The sequence below is a fragment of the Wolffia australiana genome, chromosome 3 (assembly GCF_029677425.1).
Source record: "Wolffia australiana isolate 7733 chromosome 3, ASM2967742v1".
Lineage (NCBI taxonomy): Eukaryota > Viridiplantae > Streptophyta > Magnoliopsida > Alismatales > Araceae > Wolffia > Wolffia australiana.
The window spans coordinates 19,700,298-19,714,729 of NC_135837.1; the positions used below are offsets into that span (position 1 = coordinate 19,700,298).

General features: G+C 48.1%; 1 long non-coding RNA gene across 1 annotated transcript; it reads right to left on the bottom strand.

The window, feature by feature from the left end:
* Nucleotides 1-740: 740 nt before the first annotated feature.
* On the bottom strand, nt 741-13,407 carry LOC144700437 (uncharacterized). Its single transcript, XR_013580765.1, has 2 exons — nt 12,501-13,407; nt 741-921 (listed from the first exon to the last, which is right to left on the bottom strand). It is a non-coding gene; the product is annotated as an uncharacterized LOC144700437 (long non-coding RNA).
* Nucleotides 13,408-14,432: the final 1,025 nt, after the last annotated feature.

Here is a 14,432-nt window from a genome sequence, read left to right on the forward strand (position 1 = left end):
GTACTAGTGCATTGTCATGGTTGCCATCAAAATCGCATAGTCCCACCCATCCTTTGTCTCTCATTATCTACTTGCAAGGTGACACACATTTGGCTCTTATGAGATCACACAATGAGCATCATCTTTGCTTGTTCTCATTTTTATGGTGTTTTAAACTAACAAACTATCAGAGGCTATGACGATGGATGATGTATTTTATCTTTGTGAGGAATGCGACCTTCATGATGACTTTCTCCTTTGCTAAGAATGAGACCTTCATTATAACATAATAGAATGTGACTCATAATCTTTAGCTGCTATAGTTTGTGCATATGATTTCTCTTAAATGGTATTTGAAACATGTTTAGATGGATCTCATGCATTATAGGGCGCAACTTACTAATACCACCCATCTGTTGCGAAAGGGGAATAAGATGACCAATGTCCTTGAAAATCATGTGGTAAGTTGTAACAACCATTATTTATTCACTACTTGGAAAAACATCACTCGAGAAGCACAAGGCATGCATCATGTTGATAGCCTTTGCATGCCAGATTTTCACTCGTGATGCGCCTTGATACTTGACACCCCTTGTGATGTTGCCCAGAAGCGCAAAAATCCACAAACTCCTTAAAATTTTACTGTATACGCAAACATCAATAGATCTCTTATGCATGAACCTGCATGCCTATGTATCGTTCCAATTAATAATTCTAATGTCAATGTCATTGTCAATTTGATCAAATATTTTTGAAGGGTATTAAAAAATATTGTAAGTCAATATCAGAAAATATGATGATCCATATATAGGGGTTCCATTTAACGTGGTCTCCTTTTCTTCCAATTAGTTAGCATATGCTCCACTTGGTTATCTCATCGCATCAAACTAGACATCATTTGAATATCTCCTCGGCTTCCAAGTAGTGTTTGATCTTATGTACCTTAAGGAAACAATAAAATTCATCATGAATGAAAACATAAATAATAATGCAGAAAATAGAAAAAAAACTCTAAAAACTAGTAGAGAAAATTATTGTAATTTTTCAGTCTTTAGTTTCCTCCACTCCCATGTTCTCCACTTCATTGTCCTCACCTTTGCACTCCACATTATTTATTAAACTATGGAAATATATGTGTCCATAAATCCAATCATGCATTCTATATCTCATTACATGTTTATTAATATTATGTATTCATTATAGTGCATGCATGATGCTTATGATGAAGTCCATGAATGATCTGACTTACTGAATTATTCATGATCGGTGTAGATTAACACGATCTAGTCTCACTCATATGATGAGTACGGTCAATCCCTTAGCCATTAGTGTGAAGACAATATGAATAGATAGTGGATCCTTTCAATATGAATAAATTCCAAAATATCCCATAGTGATTGATTTACATCATGGTTGCACAAGTGGTCCTTAAACTTGAGACACCAAAAATTTCTTGAGGATGGATGGTTGTCCTTAAACTACGACCCATGAGTTTTTCATTAGGGGATTCTAAAGTTTCTGAACACCAATGCCTCAACAAGTCCACGAAGGTGATTGTGTGGTCAAGATGGACTCACCTGCCCTTAGCATAAGAGGAGATTCACTAAAGAAATATGATATCGTAAAATCCCTATCTAATGTAGTAAAAATATTAGAGAAGGTTTTATCCAATGTGATGGCGCGGCACCGTCCGACACCGCAGGACCATCGATCGAGGAGCCCGCACCGTCATTGAGCCCGCCGCCGTCACGCGTCCAGCCGACGCGACAAGCCAAAGCGACGACGCGTACACCCGGGTTCAGATATTTGGCGTTACGACATGCCACCTTCGGATCGTTTTATTTACTTGCTTCTTATTTCCTTTTGTAGTTTCGACCATCTCATCCACGATGTAGAGAGGGGAAGTTCCCGCATGAGGATACCTTCCCCTCCCCTTAGTGGGCCTTCATAAACCACCTCTTTATTTTCATTTCTCTCTTTTCATTTTGTAGTTAAGGGGGCCCATTTACCTCTCTCCTATAAAAGGGAGGGGAGTGCGCTCCCTGAAGACACTCTTGATATTTCTTTGAAAGTTACAACGTTTAAGAAGTTGAGGAGTCACGTTCGTGGAGGAAAGGAAGAAGAAGAAAGAAGAAGAAGAAGGAAGAAGAGAAGGAAGAAGAGAAGGAAGAAGAGGAAGAAGAGGAAGAAGGAGAAGAAGGGAAGGAAAAGAGAGGGAGTGTGGAGATCGCCGGTGCCGTTGCCCATCATGCCAGAACACCGCCACCCGTGTCTACCTGCACCCCCATCTACACCCACCTCGATGCACCGCCAGCTTGCCATCTGCCACCATCCGTCGTCCGCGCACGACGCTTGCAGCTCGTGCGCGCCGCCGACATCGGTCGCCGTCCGCCGCTATACATGCACCCCGTACTCATCCCCCTCGAAGCCCGCCTGTTCACCTTCCGCCGTCGTCCGCCATCTGCGCACGACGCCTATAGCTCGTGCGCGCCGCCGACCTCTCCCACCATCAGCCGCTGTCCCGCTGCCGGCCCCGCGTTCACCACTCCGCATCGTTGCCTGGGATCGCCGTCGACGGGTACGCTGCTACTGCCTCCTGCGCGCGGTGCCCAATCATCCCGCTGCCCACCATCGCCTTCTGCGTGCTGTGACTCGCCGCTGCGCTTGTGGTTGTGCCACAGCTGCGGATGAGCGCCGTTACCGCACGGCGGAGCGCGTAGCTGCCCACGCATCAGCGCGGCTCCCCCCTACTAGCGCAGCCGCCGCACCTCGCCCGCTCTCCCCGACGCGCTTGCTGCAGCCCACCGCAGTGTCGCACAGTCCCGCCCCTAGTGTTCGTGCGCACCGCAGCTCACTCGCCACGCACAATCTCGCTGCGAGACCGTGCACACCAGTGCGCCAAGCAATGGTGCTAACCCGCGTCTCGCGCTCCCCCACGCCATCCGCCTGACCGCTTTGTCATCTCACCCGCGCCCGTGCCATTCCGACCCCCACATCCGTGCTGTCGCTGCTCTTCCGAATCCAAGGTGCTGAGTGATATCCGTCGCAGGACACGACGAAGGTACCCCTTCCACACTGCTCTTTACGTCTCTTACTTTCTTCAGTATACTTTCGATTTGTCTCCTCCACGCGTGGGTTAGACGTAGGTGAGAGTGAGACAGGTTGAGAAAACGGCGACAATATATACGAGAGTCTTACCTGCCGGGTACGAGTCGGGTCCTCCCGACATGTGTGAGCATATTAGCGGGATATTCCCGTTCGGCAACGTACTCGCCCTCGACCCTCTCGGGCAAGGCTCGGGAGGTCCGTTTGACCTCACAAGAAGTGATCCCGTCAATCTCTGGAATGGCAACACCGCAGTTTGGCACTCGCACGTGCTACAGTAGGACTTTTATGTATTTACGTCATCATTCATATCTGTCCATTCGCATTATCGGACGACACGTGCTGTTGTTGTCCGATAGAGATCCTCATTCGATACCGAGCCGCTACCCTCGGTGTCGACCGGACGACGTCTTGACGACATCCGGCATCGCAATGATTTCAACAAGCATCCGTACTTCTATGAATGACCAATTAGGATTTGACAATTGACAATACTTTAGGTCATTCGCGTGTTTTAAATCTGTGAGGAACTAAACGTACACGATAAGTGATAGCAAACATATTTCATAGGTGAATCAATACGGTCATTTTTATCTTATAGAGCACAAGAGGTAGCTTGGTACCCCATGAGCTAGGGACTCAACATATCAATTGGCTTGAATTGATAAGTCATTAATAAATTTATATTATGATTTAGTTATTTAATTTGGAAGGCAAATGTAGGGTCATGACAACCAATGCATATTTCCATAAGGTAATCATCCACTTCAACTCTAATAGATTTTAATATTGTATGTTTGCTTGTTTTGTTGGGTTCCACCAACTTAATCATCAATTTTGATTGTTTGGGATTCGTAGTAGATGTATCCTCCATGTTCATATGGTGGGTTGAGGTTGAAGAGCTGAGAAATGTGTCAATAAACAAGGCAACAATGTAGATAAATGAAATATTTTCCATCCTTGTGGATGAATTGAAGCTTGTTTCTCAGATTTAACTTTGTTACAATGACAAATATAGGGTTTGTTCCCAAGAGAGATTGAGAGTCCACCAAATGCTCCTTCACTAGTCTATACACTATTAGGCAACTTTGTTAGTTTAGTGTTAACTAATACTACTGGAACACCTTGATGAGGATTCTCCGGTGCATCAATTGTAGACATCTATGGATTGAGTTAAAGTTAAATACATACATAAAGCAATAAATGCTATAATTACCTATGATTGAGCAGTGCACCGCGTGCTGTCCCGCCCAGCCCTTGTGGCGACGGAAGCTGTGTCCCTCGGGAAGATCTAACCATTTAGAAGGGGCGACCATGGCAGTTCACCATTGGGACTTTCTCACTATCATTGCGGACACACAAGGTGGGGTACATTGGCACTCTTTGATACGCACGGCGAGAACCTACGTCATTGTGAGGACCGTGCCGCCTCTTCCCACTCCTCTCCTCCGATCTCTGACCTACCCCTATTGTGCCGTTACGCTAGTCGAGCCTCGCCGACAGCTCTTCGGCTTCCCTCCACCGCCACCTGCACCGGCTGCCGCAATTGACAACGAATCTGCACAACGAGCCATGCGCCGACGAGGTATGCCATCCTCCCGCTCGCTCGTTATATTATCCTTTGCAGTATACTGTCGATCGTCTCTATCGCGCTCGGGCTAGATAGAGGAGAGAGGAAAATTGAGAGATAATTATGATCTTTGAGTGTCTTTACTGGTATGGACGAGCCTGTCTGTTACATACGGGCCCCTATGGATTGACTCCGTTTGGCACCATAGTCGCCTTCGTCCCCTCTGACGACGTTCGAGAGGCCATTGTCACCGTCACCTAGTGACTCCTTTGGAGCTCAGAGCTCGACATCTCCATCGAGTCGGTGCTTGCAAGTATGACATGTAGGGCGCTTTTCATTGCATCATAGTTACATCACCCCTTGTAGGATTTCATCCGTCGGACGACGGCACCATCAACGTCCGACATCATTATCTTGGTACCCGAGCACTGTCGTTTGTACCAATCGGACGATGTCCTAGACAACGTCCGACATCAAATTGGTACCATAGCTGGGTTTTGTTCACTCACAACATGTCTCCAAACCCACATCGCCTTCATGCACGTCACACCGTTTTTTGAAAACCCATTAGGTACCTCGAGGACTAGAATGGCCATAGAGATGCGATCGAGTAGGAGAGCTCAACACGGAGGTTCTACCTTCTTGCGACGAGTTGATCTATCGCTCGATGAGAGAGGTAGCCCTACGCCTCTCTCGGAACCCTGTCCTCTGACGCATGAAGGCAGCCCATCATCACCTCCTTTGGAGCCTCGACAGATTGCACCTGTCCATGTGGGTGCCGCCAGATCACCTGGTTCACTTGGCCACATCCGCGCCCGTCGTGGACACCCGCGATCCCCTCATAGCTTCCCGCGGTCACTAGGTGTCTCGTCACCTAGTGACAATGAGGAGAGGATGACGACGAGTTGTCGCTCGCACGGGAAAGATCCCGTGGACGAGGCCACACCTCGAGCCACCAACACACGCGACTGAGAAGCAGGATGCGGCCGAGGAAGACCGCACCAACAACACCAACCCTAGGAGGACCCGTCCGAAGAGCAAGGAGCGTATCTCCACACCTTGACGGCCGTCACTGAATCCGCCGAGCAATTATTCGCACGCCCCGTACCTCATGTACTTGCCGCCGCCCCAACGCTTGTGTCTCTAGAGAGAGCCTACGACCTACCTCGGGTCACGCAACACCCAGATCATCCGAGGAGTTCATATGATTATGACGAGTACTTGGAGCACGACCAAAGGCAAGACAAGGAGCTTCGAGATCGATGCCTTGCCTGACACCTCACACGACCCACATGATGTCCGTGCTTCGGATAGATGATACCCACGGGGCGACTTCGATCGTGGGTATGAGGCTGACCTACCAGCCCGCCGAGACAAACACGTCTGGCACCACGATGGCGGGATACGAGGCTGACCGATCATCCCGCCGTGACGACCATGTCTGTCCCTATGATTGCAAGCACGAGGCCAACCTACCAGCCCACCGAGATGACTACGTTCCGCCCCATCACTACTGGTACGAGGAACCTGGCGAGGTTCCCTAGTACTTGCCATGCGCGATGCCAGACATCTGCGCATCGCGCGACGGTCATCCCCGACACTGGGATGACAACAACTGCAGCCCGTCCCCACCTCGAGGACGTGCTGATATGTTTCATGGAGACTTGCACCCAAACGATGCCCAGACAATGACGAGCGTTGACAAGAGAAGCACCGCGCTCGGATCCAAAAGAGCGTGCGTGCCGATGTTGCCATCTTGGAGGGTTTGAGAAAGCCCCAAGACTGGGAGTTGAGCATGAACTTCTACTTCCGACGGTACTGCATGGACGATGACTTGCGCATTGAGTATGCAGAGGCGAGACATGGCGGTCAAGCCAAGATCTTCTAGGAAAACAAGCGTGTCGCTGCCGAGCGACGAGGATGGCCCATCACATCATGGACTGGAATGGCGCACAAGTTTAGGAGAAAGTACGTGCTTCGATAATATCAGATATCTTTTTTCCTCACATGGCTCGACCTTATGCGAGGTTGACTTTCCGTGATGGAACATATTGAGGCATTCGAGGAGTGCCAGATGCGGTGTCAATTCGTGGAGGACCAGCGAATCATCATTGGTCTGTTTGCCATGGGCTATGACCGACCCTACGCAGTGAGAAGCTTAAGTGCTACCCTACAGAGGTCGACGAAGCCTACCACTTAGTGGAACATATGGAGCATGCGAGCAACGAGGTCTCCACGTATACCACTCACACCATGCCTCGAGTCATGCCCGGGCTTTCCAGAACACCGGGGGGCAAGGAAGCCCCCCTGCCACCTAAGTGGCGTCCGCCCCACTCGCTCGGGCCATCACAAATGACACATCGGCCCGTAGCACAATCGTCAGCCAAGCATCAATGATGTAATACGCTGTCAGCTGGGATCGGTTGACGCATATTACACCACAAGAGACGATGAATGCACAAAGTATCTAGGTGATATGATGCAAGTTTGTAGAAATAACGACAGAGTACAAAGAAGTAACTAACAAAGTTCAATGATCAGTTAAATTGGCGAAGTTCGATTAAGCCTAATCGACTTCCCAATATCCTTTTGGACCAAATCCGACGCGTAAGATGAGGGGTAGTCGTACTACCCATCGACGTCCAATTCCCCAAGTAAACGGTTAGTATTTTACCACAAAGAGAATTCCTGACTCTCTCTAAAGGGATTGAGTTATCTTTAACGCTGGGGCTCCTATCTCTCAAGGCATGGAAATGAAATTGAAAATACCGTAAGAAATAATAGGAGTGTAACAAGGGGACGTCGAGTGAACCTGATGGGATTACACCCATTGAGGATCGAGGCAGAGTCCATAATCATCCCGTTCCAGGCAGCACTTTTCAAGGCCGAGTGCGAGCAAAATGAAGGCTCGGTCATGGCACAGTGCGGGGAAAAGAGCGATAGTGATTAAGGACAACGTATGTGCAAGAGGGCAGAAGGCGCGCACAATTGGATGGAGGCAGCACGCTGATAGGACAGAGAGGGCATTACCGTGCGGAGTGTGTGTGCGTGCAGGCGATAGACCGTGCAGATGGCCAAGGAGGTCGGCGCGCAAGGCATAGTTGACGGGCGCGTGCGCGCTCGGCATGGCGATGTAGTTGCACAGGCGGCGATCTCAACCTTTTGGCTAGCGGCTTCCACGGACGAAGGGACCTGGGCATCGGAGATTCCAAGAATAGTCCCTGGTTTCTTGAAATGGGATATGCCCAAGAGGTGGGCGGACCTTGATCGTTAAGGGGTAAGAAACCCAAGAACGAGGGTCTAGGCACCCTTGAGCGAGGAAGGGCCCCTCCAAGGAATGCGAACTGGCAGATGGAGGGACGCCACCGGGGTTGATCAGCTGCACATGTTGAAGATGAAAGTTGGAGGCATCCTTGGACTCTGATTATCCAAGGAATTCTTGAACAAGGTTGCCGAATGTGGAAGATCCAAGACCCGTTGATTCTTGGTGATGATGTAGATTTCCAAACAACAACAAGGACAGGCGGTGGCTACGATCCACGATCTCTGGATGTGGAGGGATCACGTCTTCCATGATCTAACTATTGAAACTATCCAAGGCTATCTATGGCTAGAAGAAACTAAGGAACAAGAAACTCAATAACACTCTGATTCAAAGTTTCCAATCTGTGTGTCCTCTTGGGTATGCCGGCCTTTATATAGGGCCGGAGGCACGCCCAATTGGGCGTAAGTGGAGGGAACCATCTCGAGAGGAGTGGTTCTCTCAAAATGACAAAAAATAAAACGTGCGAAAAGGACGAGGCCCAAAACACGATCGGCCTTGTCCACAATTTAGTGAAGAAATTACAAAAGAAAAAGAAATAATGAAAACATGTGGGGCTCCACCCTCATGCAGAGTACTTGAATGACGTGTTGCGGGCATTGGCTCGAGTGACTCGGTGAGGTTGGTGGCATCGTTCCGTGTTGATGGTGAGATGGTCCCCCATCAATCGATTATGTGGTTCAAGTGCCAAGGGAAAGGGCACCGAGGTAGCTAGTATCAGTCCTCGCCCCTCCTGATTGATACAAGAGGGGCCAAGTAGGACCCGAATGAAGAAATAGAGCAGTTACCTGACGACGATTACTGCGCAGAACAATAGATCGCAAACGGGTATGAATCACTCCACCCTTGAGTTGGGTACATCCAGATAGTGGATGCCAGTACAACCCCGGCACCCGCTTCATGCCCATGCATCTGGCGACTCACTAGCATAGCCGCTGACTTCCCCAACACTAGTGGGACGTCAGTTCCACCTGGCATTACGGTGCAAGCTGACCCTGCCCCTGTCTCATAGAGGACAGCCTGATGGCCGACACGGCTCTCAGGACCTCAGTCTTCTACACATCTGACAAAATCAACGACAAAGCGTGCAAGTTGGCTCTGGACAGTGGAAGCTCTGTCAATGCCATTTCTGACGCGATGGTCGCCCGACTAGGGTTGGCGGCCATACCTAATCCTACCCCTTGTAACGTGTCATGGATTAATGCTTTGTCGTTGCCAGTGAAGCGACAATGCCACATCTTGTTAAAGATGGGTACGTATGATGATACCATCCTCTATGATGCCCTTCCTATGAAAGTAGGAAGTATCATCTTGGGTCGCCTTGGATCTATGACCATGATGTCACCATAGTCGGCAGAGCAAACACGTGTTCATTCATTTACTAGGGATGACGGGTCACGTGGTACTCTTACACCATGAAATCTACAACGAAGTGCCCCGACCAGAACGGTCAAGCGAACGGCCATATGCAATCCCGCGCCACTTGACAGTGCAATTAGCCAGGACATCCGCGCTGCACACTATGTTGCTTGTGCCGCTCGCCCAGCAACCAAAGCCATCCGCGCCAATCGCCCGTCCACTCGCACCGTTCGCCGGGCGGCCTGCTTCGTTCACCCAGAGCAAGCACGTGTCGCTCCCACTGGCTTCGTCTAGGAGAGCTCCCGATGTTGTGTGGACCCCGCACTCTCCCTAGAGAAGGATGTCAAGTGGTGTACGTGTTACAACCGCCGAGCCATCCTTGAGATAATGGCCAACCGCCGTTATTCCATACCACGCGCAGAGCACACACACGACCCCCGGAGGCTCGCACCACCAGGTTGAGTCCACCCGAGATCGCCAATGGCCATGTCCCTCATCGACCCCATACCCTAGTACCCGTAGATTGTCATCATTATGCATTCGCCCAGCATGTTTTGCCATTGCATCCGCATCGCCATGTTAGAACCACGCATATGCATGCAACATAATAGCAGCCTGCCGACTTCAATCGCCAACGCTGAGTGTTTGATGTGGGAGACCGAGTGATGGTGAGAATCAGGATGAAGAGTTATTTTCCCGGGTCGACAACACCACTACATGTTTGTAACACCGGCCCGTTCTCGATCCTCCAACGAGTGGGCGATCACACCTACGTCGTTGAAGTCTGTCACTCATGGGGGACCAGCTCCATGTTAATGTGTCAGACATGGCTCCGTACCGAGCCACTTCTCTCTCCTATGACCTGGCTTTTCTAAACCCCTTCAGTGTGATTGAGTTTGTTGCAACCTCTCCCCCAACGATTTTGCTCGATTGGCACGAGTCAGTCAATCGTATACTACTTGGGGTAATTAACAATGCAGGGGATGAGGTATCCCGAAGGCTTTCACGTCCAGGTGCGGACAACTCGCGTATCATGAATGGTGAGTTACATCATCAACGACCAAGCCATGTTCAACCGCTGCCACTATCTACCCCAACTCGTTGAAGCCGAGTTCTTCCAACCCTGGGAGGATTGATGGAGCACGCCTTCAAATAATATTATTTTATAGAGAGCCTGAATTTCAATATATTTCTGAAAAATTGTCTACATTAAAATTCTCCATTTAATCTGAACTTGGAGTTGAAACCAATTTATTTGATAGAGAGACTGAATTTCAGTTTCTCCAAAATTACATATCTCGAAAAATATGAATCTCATTCAAAAATATTCCACTATATATAATTCCATATATATTTTATGGAATAGTAAAGATCTTGATTTAATTTGAAACTATTTTTCTGTGCTGAATGCGTGAAACCTGCTTTTGGAAAGCGTCTGTAGCAAAAAATCTGAATTTAACTTGATACTAATTTAGTGTGTTGAATGTCTAAAATCAGTTTCATTCATAAGAATAATCTGAATTTAAATTATAATTCTTTTAAGGTTAAGAGTTGTGTAAAACTTGGTCTAAAAAGCCTGATATAGTGAAAACGTGAATTTACCATGAATTTTTTTTTTCAACTATAATGCCAGTAATGTTTTATAAGGGTTGTCAATATCACCATTTGACACAGAAATTCAAAATTATCATATTTAATGAAATCATAAAATGTTTTACATTTGCAGTTTCTGAAGCATACCCAAATTTGTTTAATATCAAATTTACCCTACCCTGATCAAATTGTTGAGACATTCTAGTTAAAATCAAGATGACCTATGTCTAGAGACTTTGCACTAACACGACAGGTAGCGGACAAAGATTGCAAACAACTATATCTGAAAGTCTCAATGGCGAACTGGAGTTTTAGATTATTCAAGGACCCTAAAACACCAAGGGCAAACCAGTTACAAGCGCAACTAAAGATGTCTAGAGAAGGAAAATTTGAAAACATCCCACTTTGATAGAAATTTTGTATAGGGGCCTAAGATAAGAATGCAAGGAGTACAGATTGAATCTCTACCCTTTGATGATATAGACTTTGTGGCTACAGATGGTTCAAGAGTATTGATTGTGCTTTAAGCTGGATTACAACACCCAGTAAGTTGGCTTCCAAACAATGGTAAAACAATGTTCCATACCGGAAAAGAGTGGTGTGTATCAAAACAGGAAATATAAAATGTGAATTAAGAAAAGAAATGAGAGAAAAACAAATTTTAACAACCTCAACTCAACCCACAACCTATTCTTGAAATTCATCAACAATGTGAAGACTATTAAGCTACTAGTTAATGTCATCTGGATTCGATCCATATATGAGAGTTGCTCAGTGAAATTGCAAGGGCATGTCATGATAAAGACAACCACATATGTACATTGTCTTATTTATGATATCATCATTCTGGTATTTTTCCAAACTAGCAAGGGTCAAGAACTCAAGTAAAATCTCAGAAACATCTCTCTTCTTCAAAATATTCATACCTAAATAAATATTATGTGGGTACTTTAGGAATCAGGGGTTCCCCCCTGACGAGAATAGCAGAAACTCGTTGAATAAGTAGCAGCGTTACATCTGGTGGACAGAAACCAGGGGTCGAGTGACACTATTATCTGATAAACAGATCTCAAGACCTGTTGCCTCTGCGAACACCGTAAAGTTCCTCAAACTGAATCCGGGATATTGAATGCGTCAGTTGGAGCAGAAGTATTGATGTAACACGGTAATGCCGGGATCGACGGCTCATGTTACGACACAGTTATGCGAGATGCGTGATTAATGAGGACGATGTATGCACGTAGAAAATGTTCTCAAGAGCGAGTAAGGACGGTCCGAGGGAGGGGCGATAACCCAGTACACCCTAAGTGGGGCGATTAGGTCGGGGTCGACTCCGAATGACCCGCTGAATCCCACGATCATGCGCGACGTGAGCTGCACGTTACTACCCACGGGAGTTCTACCATGACGGCTATGACCCAATCGTCAATCTCAAAGGTATCCTACCTCTCGAGTAAGGTGGTTATCCTATCCAATTACGGACGATACCGTGCGGCAAAGGAATACGATAGGGGACGACAACATTGTAGAAAATAATGATACTGTAAGAAGGGGAGTAAGTTGAGATGGGACCTGGATTAAGCGCTCCGGGTCTCAGGGCTGATCAGACTTCCGAAGAGCAAGACGGTAAGACCACGCGGGCAGATGCCTTTGCAGCAGATCAGGGGAAGCACACAAAGCCGATGGAAAGTCAGCAGCGGTGTACCGGCGATAATCGGGAACGAACGCGCACCAAGGATAACAATCGACATCGGTTCGACGTCAGTAACCCGGCCTCGATGGTCAAGACGCAAGAGTGGTCAGCGGGAGGGAAGACAGGTGTTGTCGACCCAGTCAACGGAGTAAGGAGAAGGAGGCCGACGGTAGAGTAATCCGCAATTTCCGTGCGGATAATGGCCGTGGCCAGCGCGCAGAGGAACCAGTAGCGGATCTGGCCGCATTCCCACGGCAAGGAAATTGCGGCGATAGTCCTCACCGGCGGCCGCCAGGGAAAATCGGTGGAGGGGGGCCGAGAGATCGCGCGACAGCGGACGCGACCGGCGCCAAGGAAGCCGGCAGATGAGAATAGTCCGCGACGGTGAGGAGGCAGAGGCGGGACCGTGCTCTGGAGATGCAAGAGCGGAAGAAACCACGCCTGGGGAGGAGAAAGCGGCCGGGGCGAAACTGTGGATCCGAAGGTGACCGAGCTACTCGCACAGCAGGGGGGGGGCGGCGTACGGGCAAAAGAGCTTCGGGTGATCAGCCGGCGATCCGCGATGTAACAGATCGGAAGATGGGCCGTCGTAGGGGAGCACTAGCATAGCTGAAAGTGGCCAGCGGGGTCGTCCTACAGCAAGCGACAGTGGCAATCTGATCTCCTCGGTGGAAGCTGGACGATCTCCACCAGAAGTCGAAAGGGCTTGCTGGAGGAAGAAGACGACTACTTGTCTTTCTTTGACTCAACAAAAAATTAACGTAACATTGCAAAGTAAAAGATGGGTTTCTTCACAAAAGACTGGTCCCTGGTCCTTGGGCATGCCTCCCCTTTATATAGGGGGGGGGAAGGGTGCCAAGAGACTATGACTAGAGAAGGGGTGCGTCGCGTGACGTGGCCCTCCTCTTTACATGACAATTCAAAAATAAAACAACCACAAAGACGGGATCGGTTCGATGGACGACCCAATCCGACACTACCATAAGACGAGTAATAGTGAACTTACTTGGAACACTTGAAGGGATCGGTTCGATGGACGACCCAATCCGACACTACCATAAGACGAGTAATAGTGAACTTACTTGGAATACTTGAAGGCCGGGTCACGTGTGTTGGCACGAGCGGCTCGGCGTGGTCGAACATGCTCCGTGTCGATGTCAGCGTCGTCGTGATGGTCCCCCATCAAGTATTTTATCTTTTTAAAATATATTATTTTGACAGAGAAGAAGCTTTAAGAAAAAGTTATGGATCTCCGTTAAGGATATTCTTCAGCCCTCATGACTGCAAGATGAGGCCGAAACAACATGCACAAATCCCGACCAGGGACGGGATTGCCTAGGGATCTAAGACCTAAGAAGGGGAAAGGATGGCCCGAAGAAGTTATTTGGGTATTCAGTTTATCTACGGATGCAGAATGACGTGACATGTTCGAAAAGGAGCTCTTGCATGCCAAAGTTTTTGCTGGAAAGTGATATTTCTATATCACAAAAAATAGAATACTTCATTGCACAATTTTTTTCGTTACATCAGGCGTCATCTAGTACATGTTTAGTACGAATCTCAGCGGGAGGGTGGCAGGGCCACGTTCTTGCACATTGTTCAAGCATTGGTTCGCGTAAGCCACCTTGCAATGCATCTGGTGTGGAACTTGTGGGTGCACGGCAGTGTCGCCACCTCTCCCCCAATCTTAGAGTCTTGCTGTAGAATCAGAGAGAAAGAGAGACATATTGTAAGAAAACACATTATTACGGTAGGAACACAAAGGAAACGGCACGGTTATTCTTTGTACCAAGAAAATGGAGCAAGACTCA